The following is a 19,321-nucleotide window of genomic DNA, read 5'->3' on the forward strand; positions in this document are numbered from 1 at the left end:
TATCACAGACTTCCTCAGGATCAAATAATTACAGGTGATGAGAAAACCATTTATTCCTTTAACTTGGACTGTACAGGTTTTTAACAACCTCATCCTATGGATGGCTCCAATTAAGAATGTGGTCAGTTATAACCCCAAGTGTTATTCTACTGAGAGAGAGCTCCCTAAGATTCTTTACTGATTCATTCATCACTTCATTCCACAAGTATATGTGAAGTAACTTCTGTGTTCAATGCATTGTACAAATGGTTATTTGAATCTAAATGCAAGACATTGCATTCATACCTGTTAAATATTATGAACTGTGACTCACATTCCGATCTGTCATATGTGGCATTGTCTATTAGCATGATTATCTGTTGTTGTGCAACAATCACTCCAAATGTAATGTTTAAATAAAACAATGACAGGGGCCGGCCCAGTGGCACAGCAGTTAAGTGCACACGTTCTGCTTCGGTGGCCCAGGGTTCACCAGTTCAGATCCCGGGTGTGGACATGGCACCACTTGGCAAGCCATACTGTGGCAGGCGTCCCATATATAAAGTAGAGGAAGGTGGGCACGGATGTTAGCTCAGGGCCAGTCTTCTTCAACAAAAAGAGGAGGATTGGCAGCAGATGTTAGCTCAGGGCTGATCTTCCTCAAAAAATAAATTAATTAATTAATTAAATAATGGCAATCTACACAGTTCATGATTGTGCAATTTGGGCCAAACTCAGCAGAGAAGGCTCATTTCTGTTCTACACGACATCAGCTTGGGTCCTCAGGCACCTCTCTCTCTCTCTCTATGTGGTCCATCATGTGGTCCCTCCAGCATGGTAGCTTCAGGGTCGCAATCCAAAAGCACATGTCCCAAGAGAGAGCCAGAGAAAAGCTGTATGACTGTCCCTAATCTAGCCTCAGAAGTCACTTATGGTCACTTCTCCGGCATTTTATTGGTTAAGGCAGTCACAGATTTCTGCCCCATTTCAAGGCAGAGGGAAAACTAGACTCCACCTCTTGACAGAAGGCCTGTGGAAGGAGATGCGTGCAGGTCTTAAAACCTCCACAGCCACCACTGTGTAGATTGGAGTGATGGTTCTCAAACTATGGCCGTGAGGAGCTCTGATAGTCCAGGAACTGACCTGAGTTTTTCCACCATGAAGACAGAACTTTGACATTCAGTCTCCTAATCATTTCTCTCAAGAAGTAAATATGTATTTCTGTGTACTTCCTGCCTGGTGACAGCCACCTTTGGTGCCCACTCAAACCTGCCCTTGAGCTCAGAAGCAAAGAAACAAAGTATTCCACTGGCCTGTGTAAAACAGGCTCTTTCAAGCTACATTTCTCCCGGTTGGAGCCTGTGGCCTGGAGCTCAGCCTCAGGAAGACTACCTGGCCTTCTTTAAGATTAGATTAAATTCCAAGAGGAGAATACATGTTCCTGTGCTCCTTAGGCCTCTGAAAGATGCCTTGAAATTTGGCTGATGTAACTGGATAAAAGGAGCTCTTTATAATGAGTAAATTCTGCCAAGACTATCTCCTTGAATATCTCCTCAGGCCGGCAGTGTGATAATGCACCCTCAGTGCATTTAAAGTAAACTTGGCTTTTTAATGTTTAATTAGTATTATTTTTTTTTAATTTGAAGCATGAACCCTATTATTGCTCGAGGAAATGTAGAAGCAGCTTTGAAGTCGCCCACTGAACTTGGAAGAGGCAGCAGGGGCCCTAAAGAGCACGTGAGCTTTGAGATAACATCCCAGTTCCAGTGACGGCACTACACAACCTGGGGGAATCATGTCACCTCTTTGTGCCTCAGTTTCCTCATCTGTCAAGTAGGGAGAAGCCATTGAGAAATACTCACCAGTGTTCCAAGTGACTTTCACTAAATCTGGAGAGTAGAAATGCTCCAGGCTTAATTCCTACCCTCCAGCCCCCAATAAGGAAAAAGAAAGAGCAAAACAGAGAAAAATAGGACTTACTTATAACTAGAAACGAAACTCTTCTTCCAAATAGCTTCACGCAACCTCTCTGAGCCTCTGGTTCCTCATCGATAAACTGCAGTGGCCATCCTTGCACTGCCCATATCCCTGGGCTGTTGAGCTGATCAAATGAGATGGTGCATGCAAAGGAACACCATAAACCATAATAGCCTCTGCATTTGTCAACAGCTGTTAAAAAAAATAGTAATAAAGAAAAAAATACCAAGTTGTGTGACTTGACCAGGTTCTAAGGCACCAGTATGGAGAAAATGGGAAGAGAGGGCAGCAGTTTGAGCTCAGCCAAGCTCTCATCACCCTTTGAATGCATAAAACACCAAAGATTCACCCCAGATATCTGAAGCGTGCGACTCTGTGATTCCCATACAAGCATTCCAGGAGACAGCAAAGAGAGGAAGGAAGGAAGGGAAGGAATAGCTGGCTCTGACTGAGGGCCTGCTGAAGAGGGAGGAGGGGAGAGCGCCTTGGAATATGAATCCTGTTGCCTCTGCTGATCTTGAATATAAGACATCTAAGCTGCATGGCCTTGGCAAGACAGTTAAACTTTCTGTGCCTCAGTTTCTTCATCTGTAAAATGGGGATAATAATAGGGTCTCCCTATGGAGTTGTTGTGAATATTACTTACTTCAAGTGTTTAGAACTTGAATGCTTCTCATATAGTGAACACTCACTATGTGTTATATTTATTTATTCATTTATTCCATTCAATTAAATATTTATTGAGAGTTCACTCCATGCCAACTCCTGTTTTAGGAACTGGGCATACAGTCACCAGCAAAACAAAGTCCCTGCTCTTAAGTAGCTTGGAGTACACTGTAGAGCAGATCCAGACAGACAATAGACAAATTAGTACGAAGTATGTCAGTTCACCATAAATACTATGGATTAAAGACAGGGTAGAGGGAATATGAGATTAAGGGGTTGCAATTTTAGGTCAAGTGACCAAGGACACCTCCTTGATCCTGTGATATATTGAGCATGTTGGCAAAGGTGTAGTGGCTACCCAGGTGCCCTCTCAGGCTGAAGGCACCCATTCTGCCTGCTACCAGGAGCTCTGGCTGCTGCCCCAAGACTCGGCCAAACAGAGCTTTCATCTCATCCCTTTTCTCAGAAGGCAGTCTGTATCTGTGACCAGTCAACATGGATGTACAAAAGCCCCATCACTTATCCTCAACTGGGACAACTCTGCAGGGTCATCCCAGCTACAGGGTCCCTGTGAGATTGCCGGTGGTTTCCACTAAAACTTCATCATGGCCCAGCTCCTCCCTCTGCACAATCCTGCCTTCCTCCCCATCTCAAGTGTTCTTCCTGAGCTCACTCCCCAATTAGTCTCCTCCTCACAAACTTCAGTCTCAGTTTCTCTTTCCCAGGAAATGTGACCTAAGACCAAGGCTAAGTAACTTGTACGATATCTTTGAGCAGAAAGTGGTGGCGTAAGGATTTGCTCCTGGGGCTGCCTGCTTCCGTGGCCTTTAGCCTCTTCTGTTATCAGCGGTAGTGCATTCCAGTCTGTTCCCGTCAGTGAGGCAGAAAAAAACTTCTTGGAATTTCTGGGCAACCCAGAGCATGAGGATGGCTGTGGCTATGGACAAGAAAAGGAGAGGAGGTGTTAATTTCAAGAGCAGAAGACATTGACTTGCCCTCATTGAAACTCAATGAGGATGAAAGTACACCAACACATTTTGAAAAGAAACTTGCAATATTTTAGAATTGGACTTACTTTTTGCCACAAATTCGTAGTGCTTTTGCAACAAATGTACAATGGTTTACTTTATACAAAAATTTTTTCAAAATCCTCTTTCCAGGGGCCGGCCCCATGGCTGAGTGGTTAAGTTCGCGTGCTCCACTGCAGGCGGCCCAGTGTTTCGTCAGTTCAAACCCTGGGCATGGACATGGCACCGCTCATCAGGCCATGCTGAGGCGGCATCTCACATGCCACAACTAGAAGGACCCACAACTAAGAATGTACAGCTATGTACCAGGGGGCTTTGGGGAGAAAAAGGAAAAAAATAAAATCTTTAAAAAAAAAACCTCTTTCCAAGTTAGTTCTAGCCTTAGTTTGATTTTCCATCAAGTCTGTAGATATTTTAAGATGTCATTTATATCTTGGGATAAGATGACTTTTTGGGAGCTCAAAAATGTGATCTTCCTCCTAATCACGATGATGCACTTACTTTTCTTTTTTATTAAGATTATGATAGTTTACAACCTTGTGAAATTTCAGTTCATTATTATTAGTCATGTTGTAGGTGCACCACTTCACTCTTTGTGCCCTCCCCCCACCCCCCCTTTCCCCTGGTTACCACCGATCAGTTCTCTTTGTCTATATGTTAACTTCCACCTACGAGTGGAATCATACACAGTTCATCTTTCTCTGTCTGGCTCATTTCACTTAACATAATACCCTCAAGGTCCATCCATGTTGTTGTGAATGGGAGGATTTTGTCCTTTTTTATGGCTGAGTAGTATTCCATTGTATATATATACCGTATCTTCTTTATCAAATCATCAGTTGCTGGGCATTTAGGTTGGTTCCACGTCTTGGCTATTGTAAATAATGCTGCGATGAACATAGGGGTGCATGGGACTCTTGGAATTGCTGATTTCAGGTTTTTAGGATAGATACTCAGTAGTGGGATGGCTGGGTCATAAGGTATTTCTATTTTTAACTTTTTGAGAAGTCTCCATACTGTTTTCCATAGTGGCTGCACCAGTTTGCATTCCCACCAACAGTGTATGAGGGTTCCTTTTTCTCCACAAGCTCTCCAACATTTGTCACTCTTGGTTCTGGATATTTTTGCCATTCTAACAAGTGTAAGGTGATATCTTAGTGTAGTTTTGATTTGCATTTCCCTGATGATTAGTGATGATGAGCATCTTTTCATGTGTCTTTTGGCCATCCTTATATCTTCTTTGGAGAAATGTCTGTTCATGTCCCCTGCCCATTTTTTGATTGGGTTGTTTGATTTTTTGTTGTTGAGCTGTGTGAGTTCTTTATATGTTATGGAGATGAACCCTTTGTCAGATAAATAACTTACTTTTATAGCTGGATACTTTAAAGGATAACTGCCTTTGGCTTCAGCCTGAATCCCAGACCCAGCAACATGGTACATAGGCATCCCAGACTGGCAGAGGGAACACAGAACTTCTCCAGATGTTGGGAAAGTCTTCCTGAAGCAGTGTTACAAGTGTCTGGAGAGGAATCTAGGTGATAAAAGAAACTTAGAGTCACTATAACGTAATCTTATGGAGAACAAAAACCAAACCAAACATCCAGGACTCAAAGAAAAGAACTAATCCCAAATTCACGTAATTTCTTCTGAGTACTTACTATACTCAGGACCCACTCTAGCTGTATGCTTGCAAACTGCATTCTCTCAACACCGCTGTATGGAAGGGGGCATTACATTTACCTGAAAGATGTGAAACCTGTTCAGAACAGGTAAGTGACTCACTGAAGTTTACACTAGTGAGTAGCAGGGTGGTTACTTCAACCCTGATCCACAAACTCCCAGTGCTATGCCTAAAAGCCAGAATTCATTTTTATAATCATCAGAAATACAACTCAGGAAAGAATTATGCGGTTCTTTCACAGTCCTATTCTTTCCTGTCCTGAGATGCAACATTGCAACCCTTCTTAAACTTGAGCCAGGCAAGTAGATTCTTTGGGTTTATCTGCAAGTCTGTATAAAAGTCTCACCCACTCTGGAGGTATTTGTAAAGACTAAAATTTCTTCTGCTCTCCCAGAATCATTTAGGCCTCCAGTGTGGCATTAACATCAGGAGCTGATCTCTACGTTATCAGGGCGGATGTAGGAAATGTTACAAAATTTCTAGTTGTGCAGCATTCTTCAGACAAGTTCCAGCCTTCCCCAGAGCCAATGAAAATAATGATACATTGGTTTTGAGTAAGAAACGGTTAAAAGAGAGGCCGAATTATATCTCTACTAAGTGTTAACTACTTTGAATTTTACTGATGCAGTGTTGGCCTCTTTCCACTTTAGAATCTTGGAAGAAGGTCTAAACCCTTGTAATGCATCAGAGCAAAAGTTACCTAATCTCCAGCTGAAGTCTATAAGAATTCAATAGGATCCTATCAGACAGAAATATGGGGTATGGTATTGAAATATAATTTTTAACTTCTGTATTCTTTGAGTATTCAATGTCTCCAAGCCTCAACTTCTTCATCTGCTAAATGGGGATATCTATGGTAGTACACGTATCACGCAGAGTTAATGTGAACAATAAATGGTTCTTTTGTCTTGCTGGTAAGGTATTTGCTGAGCCACCTTGAAAACCTTCTATCAAGTATTGGCTGCTTAATGAAAAAAATTCTAATCATGTTCCCCATGCCCGCCAAGCTCAACAGTCTTTCAGAGTTGCCCATTGCCCAGTGCAACCACCTGAGCTTGGTCCTTGAGGCCTTTCATGACCTGGCCTCAATCTCCTACCTCTCTAGGCTCCAAGACATCCTTTCTTCCTTCTCACCACAGTCAAAGATGCACCATCCCTGAGACTTGTCATTGACTTTCACTTTGCATTGCTCTGTTCAATCAGCTTCCCCTGTGAAGAATGCCCCTCACCCTTGCTTCTGTGTGCCTGGTAAAATCAAGTTCATTGTACAAAGCCCAACTCCCAAAAGTCCCCCTAAATAAACTTGCCCTGCCCCAATCTCACCAACCCCGGAGCTCCACGGCACTTTGCCTATCCCACAACCAAGACCGAAAGCTTCCCAGGCATACTCCAGGTTGCCTCTGGGATTGGCAAAATCATGATCCAGCAACCAGGTCTCCTGTTCCCTCTCCCGCTCTCTTTGCACAGATGCTTCTGTGAAAAAACACAAAATTATTCTAGGAACTGTAGGAGACTCTGATGAACACCAAAGACAGTCATTCCATGTTTATTAAAACTAAGCTACTATTAACAAAACCCAGCTATTCTAATAAAATTGTGGAAATGTAATTGACTGGACCCTATGATTCACTCGTGGCTGGCTCCGTCTCCTCAGATAAGGTAAAGAGAGCTGGGTACAGAGCTTATCCAGATAATAAACAAGAACAAAAATGAACTAGGGAGCTATAATTCCATCAAGCATTTCTGACAGTGACGGAAACCCCAAAGCAGGCTCCTGGGGTCACAGAAATGACCACCTCAGTGAAACCATTAGTCCCTGCAATATTTGGCTTTGATTCTGACAGTGACAAGACTCAGTGACAAGGCCATCGGCTCCAGGAACAGACTGGGTTTAAGCAGCAAAGCTGTCCACAAATGAAGGATTCACTTTATGTCAATGACAGCAAACAAATCTCAGTTCAGTGGTGCCTTGGATCTACAACCTCAAAATAGAATTGCATCTCCTCCAATTAGAAGACGTTCCTGTATGCAAAAATTGAAACACTTCAGGATGCAGAGACGTCACAGGAAGAGAGATTTTGCTATTATGTCCAACTAACCATAAATTCTCATCAGATATGGGATTCCAAGAGGAGCTGTGGGCATTGAGAAGTGGGGGCAAAGTGGTGACTCCGCCTCAGAATAAAAACATTCAGTCTTTTGCATAACATTATACAATTATCTTGATAGATCTTCACAAAATCCATAAATGCAGGCAAGTAAGCTGCAAAATTGTCCCCATTTCACCCAAACAAAAAGTGAGCCTCAGAGATCTTGACTGAATTCCCGAAGTCATGCAAAGGAGAGGTTCAGGGCTAGAAAGAGTCCCCAGTCCAATGCTTTTTCCAACACCACTAAACAGCCTCTTGACCCAGGAGGTTTCAGGCACCATCAAATACAGAAAGAGAAAACCACAAACAGTGAGCCTCTATAAAACGAAGTGGGAAGTTATAGATTCCAAAAGAAACTGGTTGTTTCTGAAGTTGTTAGGCAATCATAATAACTATTCATAGTTATTATTATTAATAATAAAGCTGGATTAGTTTTTCCTATCTATACATTTGGTCTTCACTCTCCATGGATTGTGTCTTACTAGGAAGAGAATATAATATATTTAGCCGTGCATGGGCTTTGGCTTCAGACAGACTTGGGGTCAAATACCTGCTCTGCTATTTACTAGCTGTGTGACTGAGGGCAAGCTACTTAATCCGTTCGAATCTGAACTTCCTTATCGGGAAAATAGGGGTGATAATAGATCCATCACAGAAATAGGGTAAGGGTAAACAAAATAGCAGGGGAAAAGTGATTAATGGGCATACCTGGTGCATAGTAAGTGCTCAAAAGTTGTCCAAATCTAGAGAAACAAACTGCTAGACAAAGTCTCATCTGCTAATGATGAACAAGTCAACCACAAGCTCTTTCAAAGAGTGACTTCATTCAGTGTGGCCCCACCAGGGCACTGCTGTTCACTCAACGTCTCACACTTTTGTGAAAAAGGTACACGTTCGTGATTAGAGGATCAAATCTTGTCTTCAGGTCTCTGCCATTGGGCCAAGAACTAAATTAGCCTTTTTATCCACCAGCGAAAGATAAAGTACTCCTTTTCTTTATTAATGGAGTTGTTGACTTATTAGTTCAAATGAAACATGTCCTAAGCATATGAAATAAGCCCTAACACTGGGAAAGCACTAGATGTCAGTTAAAAATTTTTGAGCATCTGCTAAGTACCAGTCTCTCTCCAAGGCACTTCCACCCACATTAGCACATTTGAGCCTTGCAAACAACTCTGCAAGTTAGTTCTGGAAAGAAACTATTCTCTCCATTTTACAAGTTAGGAAACCGAGGCTCAGGGTTGCCCAAGGTCACATAGCTCCTACTGTAGCTGAGCCAGGGTTCCAACTCTTACATTCTTCCCCTTTCCTTTAGGACAATGGCTTACTGCCATATGCCTCCCAAGTCACCCTCATGTCAACAACCAACAGAAAGCACCCAAGAGTGGGCACAGGGGCCCAAGAATAGGAGGCGCCCCTAGCATTGACTCACTACTAGGGGGAATCTGCAGCACACTCTGACTCTTCACTTGTGAAATGGGATTACTCTTTGCTTGGTTTAGATATAAGTCAGTACCAAATTGCCAAGTAGCCTGATTCATCTCAGAATTTCACATGTATAGTATGTTTCCCAGAAAGTCATATGGAAGAGTAGTCTTTAAGTTTGCTGTTTGTTATTTTACTAAGAGAAAATCTTCTTTTCACTGTTGATGGAGTGAACACTATGCGCCAGGCACTCTGCTAGGTTCTGGGGATGGAGAAACCAACCAGACAGACTCCACTCCTGCCCTCATGGAGCTGATAGTCTACTGGGAAAGAGTGGACATAAACACTAAACTACAAAAGTGATTATATAATCGACATTCTGTTGACTGCCACATAGGAGAAGTCTAGAATGCAATGAGAAGTTATCAGGGGACATACTCAACTCTCGGGGTCAAGAAGGGCTTCCCTGAGGGAGTGATGCTTAAGGAGAAAGTGGAAGGATGAGTACAAGTTAGCCAACTGAGAGGTGGACAATGCCTCTCCAAGTGAAGGAAATGGCACTTTCAAAGTCATGGGGCAAGAGACAGCATGACATGTTTGAGGAACTGAAAGAAGACCATGGTGGCCCAAAGTGGAAGGAAAGGATATGCAAACTGGGTCAACAGGAGGAAAGCACTGCTTTCAAAAGCACTAATTGGCAACGCTTTTAGTCACTGTGAATGTGTGTGTTCAGCCCAAGGTGCATGCCAGCTAATGTATCTGTTATTTACAGAAGTTAGACCTACACAAATGAAGGGTTCATTTGATTAACTTTTCCTTCTTCTTCTTTCTCTTTCACCTTCTTTTTCTTCTTGTTCATCATCTTACTTTCTAAGTATGGTAGAAAAAGTAGGACAAAGAATTTCCTAAACAGCTATAGGTGTTCAAAGTGTAGAAACTTAGAGTTGTAAGATGAATAAGCTCTGGGGATCGAACGCGTGCCATGATGAACATAGTTAACAATACTGTATTGTATACTTGAAAGTTGCTGAGAGAGTACATCTTAAAAGTTCTCACCACAAAAAAAAATGATAGCTATGTGAGGTGACGGAGGTATTTACTAACCTTATTGTGGTCATCATTTCGCAATATATACATATATTAAATCACTATGTTGTATACCTTAAACCTACACAATGTTATATGTCAATTACATCTCAATAAAACTAGGAAAATAAAACTCAAAAACAGTTTAAAAGAAGAAAGAGGGAAAGAAAGAAAGGAAAAAAGAAAGAAAGAAAGAGACCCTATGTATTGCACAATCTTGTGTACTTCTGTCTGGGGGAACATGGTATAACCTGAAGCAAACCAATAAACTTCAGAGATTTTTTTCTTCTGAAAAATAGGATTGTTTACAACTCTCAGAGCGCTTATTGGATTAAATGAAGTAATGTGCACAAATCTACTGAGTACAACGGCTGGCATTACTAGTTATGTACCAAACGCCACCTTCTTTCCTATCCAAGTGAGAGAGGAAACAGGAAAGGTGTGTTGGTTAGGCTAGGCTATCTTCTGTAACAAGCAAACCCTATGCTTAATGGCTGGAATGTGATAGAATTTTATTCCTTGCCCATATAACATCTAAGATGCGTGTTCCTGATTGGTGGCCAGCTTTCTTCCACACAACAATACACGCACCTTCCTTCCCTCTCAAGCCTCCACCATGTTCTTCTGCATCAGGCTGGCAGAAAGGACAAAATGTGGAGGAGTACATATGGACCAGGCCTGAATACCAAGCCTGGGAATATCCTTTCTCTCGCTAGGGCCCCATCACAGGATCACAGCTGACTGCAGGGAATAAAGTCCAGCAGAGTACCCAGGAAGAAGAGAGAGCAGGTGTAAGGGACTGGCCAGCAGTGCTGGCCACCACACCAAGATGAGAGCGAGTTCTTTGTTATTAGAACAGCCTAAGTCAGTCAATGTACCCACAAATAGGTATTGCACACCTCCTTCCTGCAATACCTCCTTGCAGTCCAGATATCAGTTTGGCAATGACAACAAGGTAGACAGTTACCTTCATTCCAATCTGAAGGCTCCTAAGCACATATTAGCAGCCTGTATTCTCCCTCTTCTTTATCTCCACAATGGCCCAGTCTTCAGATTTTCTGGTGTTCTCTCCTAAAACATGTGAAAATCCTTCCCCCTTCTACAATGACAGCTACTGTCCTTTATCTTCTCTCCTCTGAATTGTGGCAACAGTTTCCTTATGTGTCCTTTAGCCAGACTGGCTCCAACTCCACCCACTCCCACATCTGACTCCAGTATACCCTCCTCGAGGGCCACCAAAGGGCTGACCCTCAAATGCAAATCCCAAATGCAGTTGTCACTGGCCTGTTTCAAATCCTATTTGGTGCATCAAGTCTGCAGGATAAAATTCAAACCCCTTAATCTGACGGTTTACAGGATCTGGCCCTGCCTCCTGCAGCCTCACCCTTCTGAGCCTCATCGTATACCTAGCTGTCCAGCAACACCAAATTACTTATGGTTTCCTGCACACAGCACCAACAAGCTTTTTCTCTCCTCCAGGTCCTCTTGGCTCTCATAGACCTTCTACTGGTATGCACGCCTTTAAACTCCATCTCAGCCATCCCTGATTCCTGGACTCTGATCCTCCCCTGCTCCTCTGTGTTCTCAAAATACCCTGTGCCTATATTTCTCACTGAACTATTGCTGAGGTGTGTTCATTTGTATCGCATCCATCGATTCCACTAGCCCTGAAACTCTCAGCAGGTAGACAACTTTGAAAGCATTGAATGTCATTCCAAGGGCTGGGAGGTTCAAACCATAATGTAAGAGGTATTGCTGAGAGTTTTTGATAAAGGGAGTGATACTATATAGTCAATATTTTGAAAAGATATATCTAAGGAGAGACCATAAAGTAGAGTATATGGGAAGGACAGACTGGACCTAGAACCACGGTAGAATTTGCTCTGCATCCAGGGGCCCAGGATTTGGGTGTCAGCTCCACAGGATGTTACTGGTGTAACCTTGACATACCACTTATTAGGGTCTTGTTTTATTTATGAACAAAATGGAAATAATAAATCAGTCTGGACCATCCCACCAGGTCGATGTGAGGATACTGCAAAATAATGAGTGCTCAAGTGCCTTATAAATTCCAGTGAAATTAGCAAGCCTAGTAGTTAAAACCCAAATAAATCCAAAATGAGACAGTCTCACCAAGCCCTCAATGTCAAATAAGTCCCTTGTTGAAGTCAGACGAGTCCCAGAATTCCCCCGTATTCCCATGTGCAATGTGAGGCTAAGATTATCCCTGTTGCCTGTCACCTGAAGGCTGACTTCCAGTATCTGAAGGGTTGTCATGCAGAAGAAGAATGGGATTAACTCCATGTGGCTGTGTGGCAGTTACCAGCAGACAAATATTGGCACAACATAAGGAAAAACTTTCAAACTGTCAGAGCTGTCCAAAGGCTGCCCGGGGCTGGGAGTGAAGATGGGCTGTGAACTCCACGAGACTGGAGATGATAAGGCTAAAGCTGGGAGGCCACGCTGCAGCCTCCATGCATAAGAAAGTTTTGGACTGGTCGGCTTCAAGGTTGCCTTTCAATTCTGGAATTCCATTGTTTGCTGCCCCTGGGTGCACCTCTATCTATCATTGTATATGTTGCTCCGATTATAATTGTCAGTTTATGACATGAAATGGTCAATTTAGAGGTCTTTCTCCTCCACTAGACTAGGATCACACAAAAGAAGGGACTGGGTCTCCTTCAACTTGGGACCGTCAGTGCCTGCAACAGCTCCTGGAACACAGTAAACCCTCAGTAATTGTTGGTGGAATGAATGGATGGATAAATAAATGATTCTGAGTGTATTTGGATGACATTGAAACCCCACAGGGGAAACAAGATGACGTCTTTAAGTTTCAGTTTGGGCCAGGATGACGTCGGTCATAGTGAGGCTTGTGTGTAATGAGGTTGGTCTGGATCGGTACGTTCCAGCCTGGAGTCTTTCAACTCCTAGGAGTCCTATTTTCAATATTAAAAAAAAAAAAAAACTAATAAAAGTCAGGCATTTGTCCACGTTATAGAGTGCCCAGGTTTCAAAAACATCCAGTTTCTCCACATTTAGCTGAGAATGTATCAACTTGGTGTGGTCACTCTTTGTCTCATATAGCAAATCATCACCCTGGAGTTTTACACATATTATCTCATTTAATCTTTACCCAAACCCTGTATGTTAGGTCATGTTGTCTCTGTCTTACAGACAAGAAGACTTGGGCTCAGAGAGGTTTTGCAACCTGATTAGTGATGGAAGTTTGCAGTGTCAGAGGCAGAATTCCAATTCGGTTCTGCCTGGCCTCCTACCCTACGCTGTCCCCGTGTACCACGAGGCTTCATTTCAGAAAGCAAGGCTCTCCTGATGTGTATTTCTGTCATAGAGAGGCTTGAGATGGGGATCTGTCCTGGCCATTAGCAATTCGCTTCCCTTGATGAGGACAATGCACAGAGGTTCTTCTTACCACTCAAAAAACCCTGGGTTTAGTGAGAAAGCAGACCTCAGATTTCCCAGCTGCAGAAATCCCCCAGGCCCCCTGGTCCGGCAGAATCTCCTTCCTACCCTCGGAGGATATTACATAGAAGAGCATCAGGAAGTCTCCCAGGCCCTCTCTTCTAGACTTTGTATTTTTCTACTGTTGACAACTTAATACATGTCCACACTTCCTTTTACAGGGAAAGATAAGACTCTGATGGTAATCAGAGCAGCAGGGTAGGAAATGCCACATTCCTCCGTGTAAATATTTGACGAAGCTTTCTCCAGGCCATGCATCATTGGGCCGAGCCCCCAGAAAAGCTTCAGGTCCACAGATCTGCAGGTGAGATACCCTGGCAATGAATTATGAGAGGGCTTGTTCAAAACCCAAGGCCAGAGCAGTGTATTCCGGGCCAGGGAGGGGGCTGGCTCTATGTGACCGAGCTGCTCTGAGGAAGCCAAGAGCAGAGCTTGGGTCTCAGCTGGGGTGGAGTTCTCTCTTTCAGTCAACTAATCCGTGAGAAAGGGGATCTGTTTGGATGGCTTTAAAAAATAGCAATGACTACAACTGTGTGACTAACATTCATGTGTTTTCATAAAGTGAAAAATCAAGAGCAACCTGAAGGTCAATAAGGAATGACTTAGATCCGTCAATACAGCGGACAAACAGTAAAAGTAATGATAATCATAGCTAACATTTATTGATTGCTGGCAATGTGCTAGTAATCATTGTAGGCTCTTTTTACGTAATCACCTCATTTAACCCTCACAACATTCTCCTAAGGTCCTTGAAGGTATTTATCACCCCATTTTACAACTGCAGACACTGAGATAGGGAGAAGTCGGGCAACTTGGCCAGGATTGCATAGTAAGCAAGTGATGGAACAGAAAACTGTGCAGCCGCTGGAAATGATATTACAAATGAATATTTGTTGACTTAGAAATATGTTCATGACAATAAAGGGGAAAATGCAGCTTCCCAACTTTTGTGATTCCATTTTTTTTTAAATTAAAAGTAAAGGAGAACCACCTCACATTCATTAGGATGGCTACTACTTAAAAAACAACACACAAAGAAACAAAAATACAAAATAAAAAGTGTTGATGAAGATCTAGAGAAATTGGAACTGCTGGTGGGAATATAAAATGGTACAGCTGCTATGGAAACCAGCATGAGAGTTCCTCAAAAATAGAGAAATAAAATTACCACATGATCTAACAATTCCACTTCTAGGTACGTATCCAAAAGAATTGAAAGCAGGATCTCAAAGAGATATTTGCACACCCACGTTCATGGCAGCATTATTCACAGTAGCTAAAAGATAGAAGCAATAACCCTAGTGTCCATCAATGGATGAGCAGAGTATATACATACAATAGAATATTACTCAGCCTTAACAAAGCAGGAAATTCCGACGCATGCTACAGCATGGATGACCCGAGGATGTTTTGCTAAGTGAAATAAGCCAATCACAAAAAGACAAATACTGCATGATTTCACTTATATGAGGTACCGAGAGTAGTCAGATTCACAGAGAAAGAAAGTAGAATGCTGGTTGCCACGGCCTGGGAGGAGGGGGAAGAGGAGTTATTGTATAATGGGTACAGAGTTTCAGTTTTGCAAGATGAAAAGAGTTCTAGAGAATGGTTGCACAACAATGTGAATATACTAAACAATACTGAACCGTACCGTTAAAAATGCTTAAGAAGGGGGAAAAAAGAAAAGGAAAGGAAAAAGAGAAAAATTAAGTTACAGTATGAGTGGGAAAAGGTCCAAAAAGGTAAATACCAGTGAGTTGATAGTGATTTGCATGAGTCGTAGTTTTACAGATAAATGTATTTACTGTTTGCTTATCTAAATTTTCTTCATTTTTCCATAATGAATGTGTATTGTACTTGTAATAAGATTTTTAAAAGTTATCTTCAAAACAAGAGAAGAGCAGTGACGGAGAGTACAAGCCAGAGTACAGGGAAAGGAATGAGTCCTGTGCACAGAGGGACAGCATGGCTCTTGGCATTTGCAGGGGAGTGGGTACCACCCAGGAAGGCTCTGTGTATGCTCAGATGCTCAGACTTTGCAGCTGAGGGGCTTACACGGAGCCTGAATAACCAGAAGCAGAGGGTCTTCCTCCGTTAAAGAGCATGAACAGTGGGAGTAGACTGAATTGTGGCTCTGCTTGGAAATACTCATTGCCTGGGTGAACATCTGCAAGGAGGATCTTATAAAACACCTGTCTGAGCTCTAATCCCGGAAGCAGGGCAAGCAGGATAAAGGAGATGTGTGCGTGGGAACAAGTCCCATCTCTGGCCCAACTATGAATTAAGATACAGAATTTGAACTTCAGAGCTTAAAGGGATCCTAGAAACCACTCAGCCCAAATGCCTTATTCCACAGAAGAAATCAAGGCCCATGTAGGCGACATAACATGCTTCGGGTGACACAGCCGGTTTTGTGGCAGACACCAGATCACAATCCAGCCGTCGTGAACATGCCTGCTTTGTCAGTCCATCCCTCTGTCCATTCAGGTGTGCACTAATTCATTCTCCCATTCTTCATTCACGTGTTCTAAAACAGTCTGGGGATCATCTTTTAACAAATTCCTTCCGCCCTTCTTTATATTAGTAACTAGTTTCAAGTTTTACAAAACCAGAATGTGGTTGTCAAGTGGCAGGCAGTGGGGAAACTTAATTGGTTTTCCACTAGTAGGTAAATTTACTAGATCCTAAACAAAGAAACAAAGACAACGACTCTAAACTAAGAATCATGATATAGCTGCGTGGTTAGCCCTGTGATACTGAAATGACTCATAAAGTCTGAGACTTTACTACTATTGATTTCCTTGGTTACAGTCCCCGTTCATTTGCTGCAACAATTCTACAAGTCTTCTGAGAACTTCATAATGCAGGCTAGGGTTACCTACAGTAGCTCTTGATTTGCCCTCAGAGTTCTTTTTTTAAAGAGATTTGTCTTCTCTCAGTAGCTAAAGAAGGTATGGAAGCTTCTACTTTACTCCAAAGACTATGGACCCTTCTTCTGACTATTGATTTGGGCAATAACAAGAAAAAGGTGCTGAAAGACTGTCGATAACTGAGTGCTTAACTCAGTCTGGGTGTCCAACTTTGGAAAGGAAGACAGAGGGTCTCTGGGTATTTCAAGCAGAAAGGGACTTAGTCCAGGGAACTAAAAGTTTAAACCATTATGGGATGAGTTAGTGTTGTGTCAGAAGGGAAATCTGCAAGGGCTGGAATCCAGGAAGCTGCTACCCCTGGAATCCAGGAAGTAGTGCTGAAGTGGATAATTCTCAAGAGGATGAGTAGAAGGAAGCCACTGGCAACATCGCGTATCTACTGACACCAACTTCTCCTTCTCCTCAGTCTCCAAAACACCATAGCAGCAACTCTCCTTGGCAGAATCTAAGTCTGAATCCTGCTGGCCAAAGTCTAGGGAATGTGGTCCCAAGCTACCTTCTCACATGCAGGGGAGAATGTAGGAGGAAGAGATAATGTTGAGTCGATGTTAAGCAACCCAGCTTTGGGGGAGATTCAGGAACACTTCCTAGAGAATGTTATGCCAGAGGCTGTGTTTTGAAAGATCGAGATTGGCCAAGCTCTGGCCTTAGTCAATGACTTGTCAAAGGAGTTTCCCTTTCTAGACTGCAAAAGCCTGAATTAGGGAAGTATTGCCTTCCCAAGAAATGTTCATCTTTTGCAACCAAAAGAAGAGGCTATAAATAGCTATAAGTAGCCTGATTTTCTCATCATTCTATGTTCAAAATGGATAACTGCGAGCGACTTTTCCTTTCTGGAGAAAGAGAGTTATGAGTTATAGTCACTAAATCAAACAGCAATGGCCCTCCTCCCCAGAAATGTAAGTAGGGAAAGATTTCTCTCTGAAGGCACTTTGGAATTGTTGTGCCAAGGGAAGGAAAATCTGCCAACTAGAGTGGCTGTCAGGGCAACACAGAGAGTGAGATCCCACCATCTCCACCTTGATATTATTTCCCTCTCCTTGGTAGCCCCCTCCTCTCCTTTCCAGAGACACATCAGAACTCTCCAGATACTCAGCCCATTGGTAGCTCATCTTTCATCTTTCCCTTGAAGTTTCTATTGACAGAAACCTCACTGTACTGGGAAGGTAAATGTGCAGCATCAATTAAGCACCTACTGTTTCTCTTGCTTTGTGTACCTAATGTATTGAATGCTCTAAGGGACCTGTGAAACAAACCTATTACCCCCAATTTCTAGATGAGGAAGCAAAGGCCAAGAAAGGTAAAGTAGTATTTCTGGAGTCACAAACCCACTGTTCTCCTCCAGAGAAAATGGTGAGACCCCCACTCCCCTACTATAGATGAATCCTGCATTCCTTGGGGTGGTCCTGGGTCACATGGAGATCACACCATCCTCACAGCTTTGAAAAACCATGGAGAAGCTTGAGCTCATCCCTCATGACTTCCCTTCCTTCCCCCTTTACCCCAGGAAAAAGTAGCACAGCTAGATCTCACCATGGCTGGTGACAATAGCCACAGTAGGGTCCTACCCCCCCAACCTCCCTCTGTGTCACTTTCCCACAGACCTAAGAAAAAGAGAAGGCTCCCTAGAGACTAGAGCCCATGTAGATTTTCAAAATTTTAGGTCAAATCCATCTTAGGTATTTTATTTCTCATTTGTTATTAGCTTTTTTACCTTTCACTGTTTCTTTATTAATTTAGTGAATACTTATTTGTGTTAGAAAAACAGACAATAAAGGTGCGCCTAAAGAAAAATAAAATCTATAATGCATTACAAAGATAAACTCCATAGATCCTCTGTAATACAAGGAGTTCAGCACTTTATTTTTCTTCTCCACATCCCATCTCATGTACTTCCCAGTCTTTCTCAATAATTCTTTGATGTTTGGGGATCCAGATCATTGTTATGACACTATAATTTAGTATGTTATAAATACTCTGTTTCCTGAATGAATTTCAGGCTTTGATTCAGTTTTATAACCATAATGATGATATTTAAGCTTTATCTCTCCTTTAACTACTATCGTTGTTCACGCTAGTCCTTCTATAAGGTGACCACCTAGTTCTGAGCTCTCAATTGTGTCTCATTACTCAGTTTGCAAATATGTCTTAAAGAAGCTTTTCAAGGAGGGTTTGTAGATAATATATGTTGTCTCCTTTGCACAACCAGTGATATCATTCTGTTCCCTGAATATGTGACTGCCAACTGGAAAGTATATGTAATATTCCTAGATCATATCCTTTTTCTTCTTGAAACTCTATAGATGCTACTAAATTATCTTCTGACACTTAAAGTACAAGGAAGAAGAAGATGAATGCTAGGCTAATTTTTATCGTCAGAAAACAACCATGGCTGGGTATTTATGGAATTTCGTATTACTTTAGTAGGCTGATTCTCTCCTCAGGCTATACAGGTGTGAGGCTCTCATCCTCAGGTCTTCCTGAATTAGGGTCGGTTCTTTCTGTCTCCCGTGAGCTTTTTTCCCTTTAACTCAGGAATGCTTACTTGGGTCACACGGCTCCACATCTTGTGGCAGGTGTTTGTGAAACCTTCATTATTGTTACTCTCACCCCTTCAACTCTTTGCCTCCTTTTTCTAAATTCTGGGAGACTTTCTCAACTACATCGTCCACAGCAATGATATACCTTTGCGCAGCAGGAAATACCAACACTGCCCTTCCTTGCCTCTAACAGGGATTCATTCCGGCCCTTGAGCACATATTTTTCTTGCTTTATCCCATCATCATTCCTCTGCCTAATTCTTTTGCTTTTTTCCCCTCCCGGTCTTTCCTCCAGACATTCTTCTTCTATTTCAGAGAGACCTTCATGCAACTCATGAGAGCACCATATAATTTTCTGAAATGATCATCTGGATTC

The 19,321-nt window shown here is 42.5% G+C and overlaps 1 long non-coding RNA gene across 2 annotated transcripts in view; it reads right to left on the bottom strand.

Moving 5' to 3' along the window:
- Positions 1-1,977: 1,977 nt before the first annotated feature.
- LOC124228242 (uncharacterized) overlaps positions 1,978-19,321 on the bottom strand; it is a 98,113-nt gene continuing 80,769 nt past the window's right edge. For both annotated transcript variants that reach the window (XR_006885668.1, XR_006885666.1), the window contains exons 4-5: positions 5,016-5,181; positions 1,978-3,559 (exon numbers count right to left, since the gene is read on the bottom strand). This is a non-coding gene — a long non-coding RNA (uncharacterized LOC124228242). The remainder of the gene's footprint in view (positions 3,560-5,015; positions 5,182-19,321) is intronic.

Source organism: Equus quagga, chromosome 16 (assembly GCF_021613505.1).
Source record: "Equus quagga isolate Etosha38 chromosome 16, UCLA_HA_Equagga_1.0, whole genome shotgun sequence".
In the NCBI taxonomy this organism is placed as follows: Eukaryota; Metazoa; Chordata; class Mammalia; order Perissodactyla; family Equidae; genus Equus; species Equus quagga.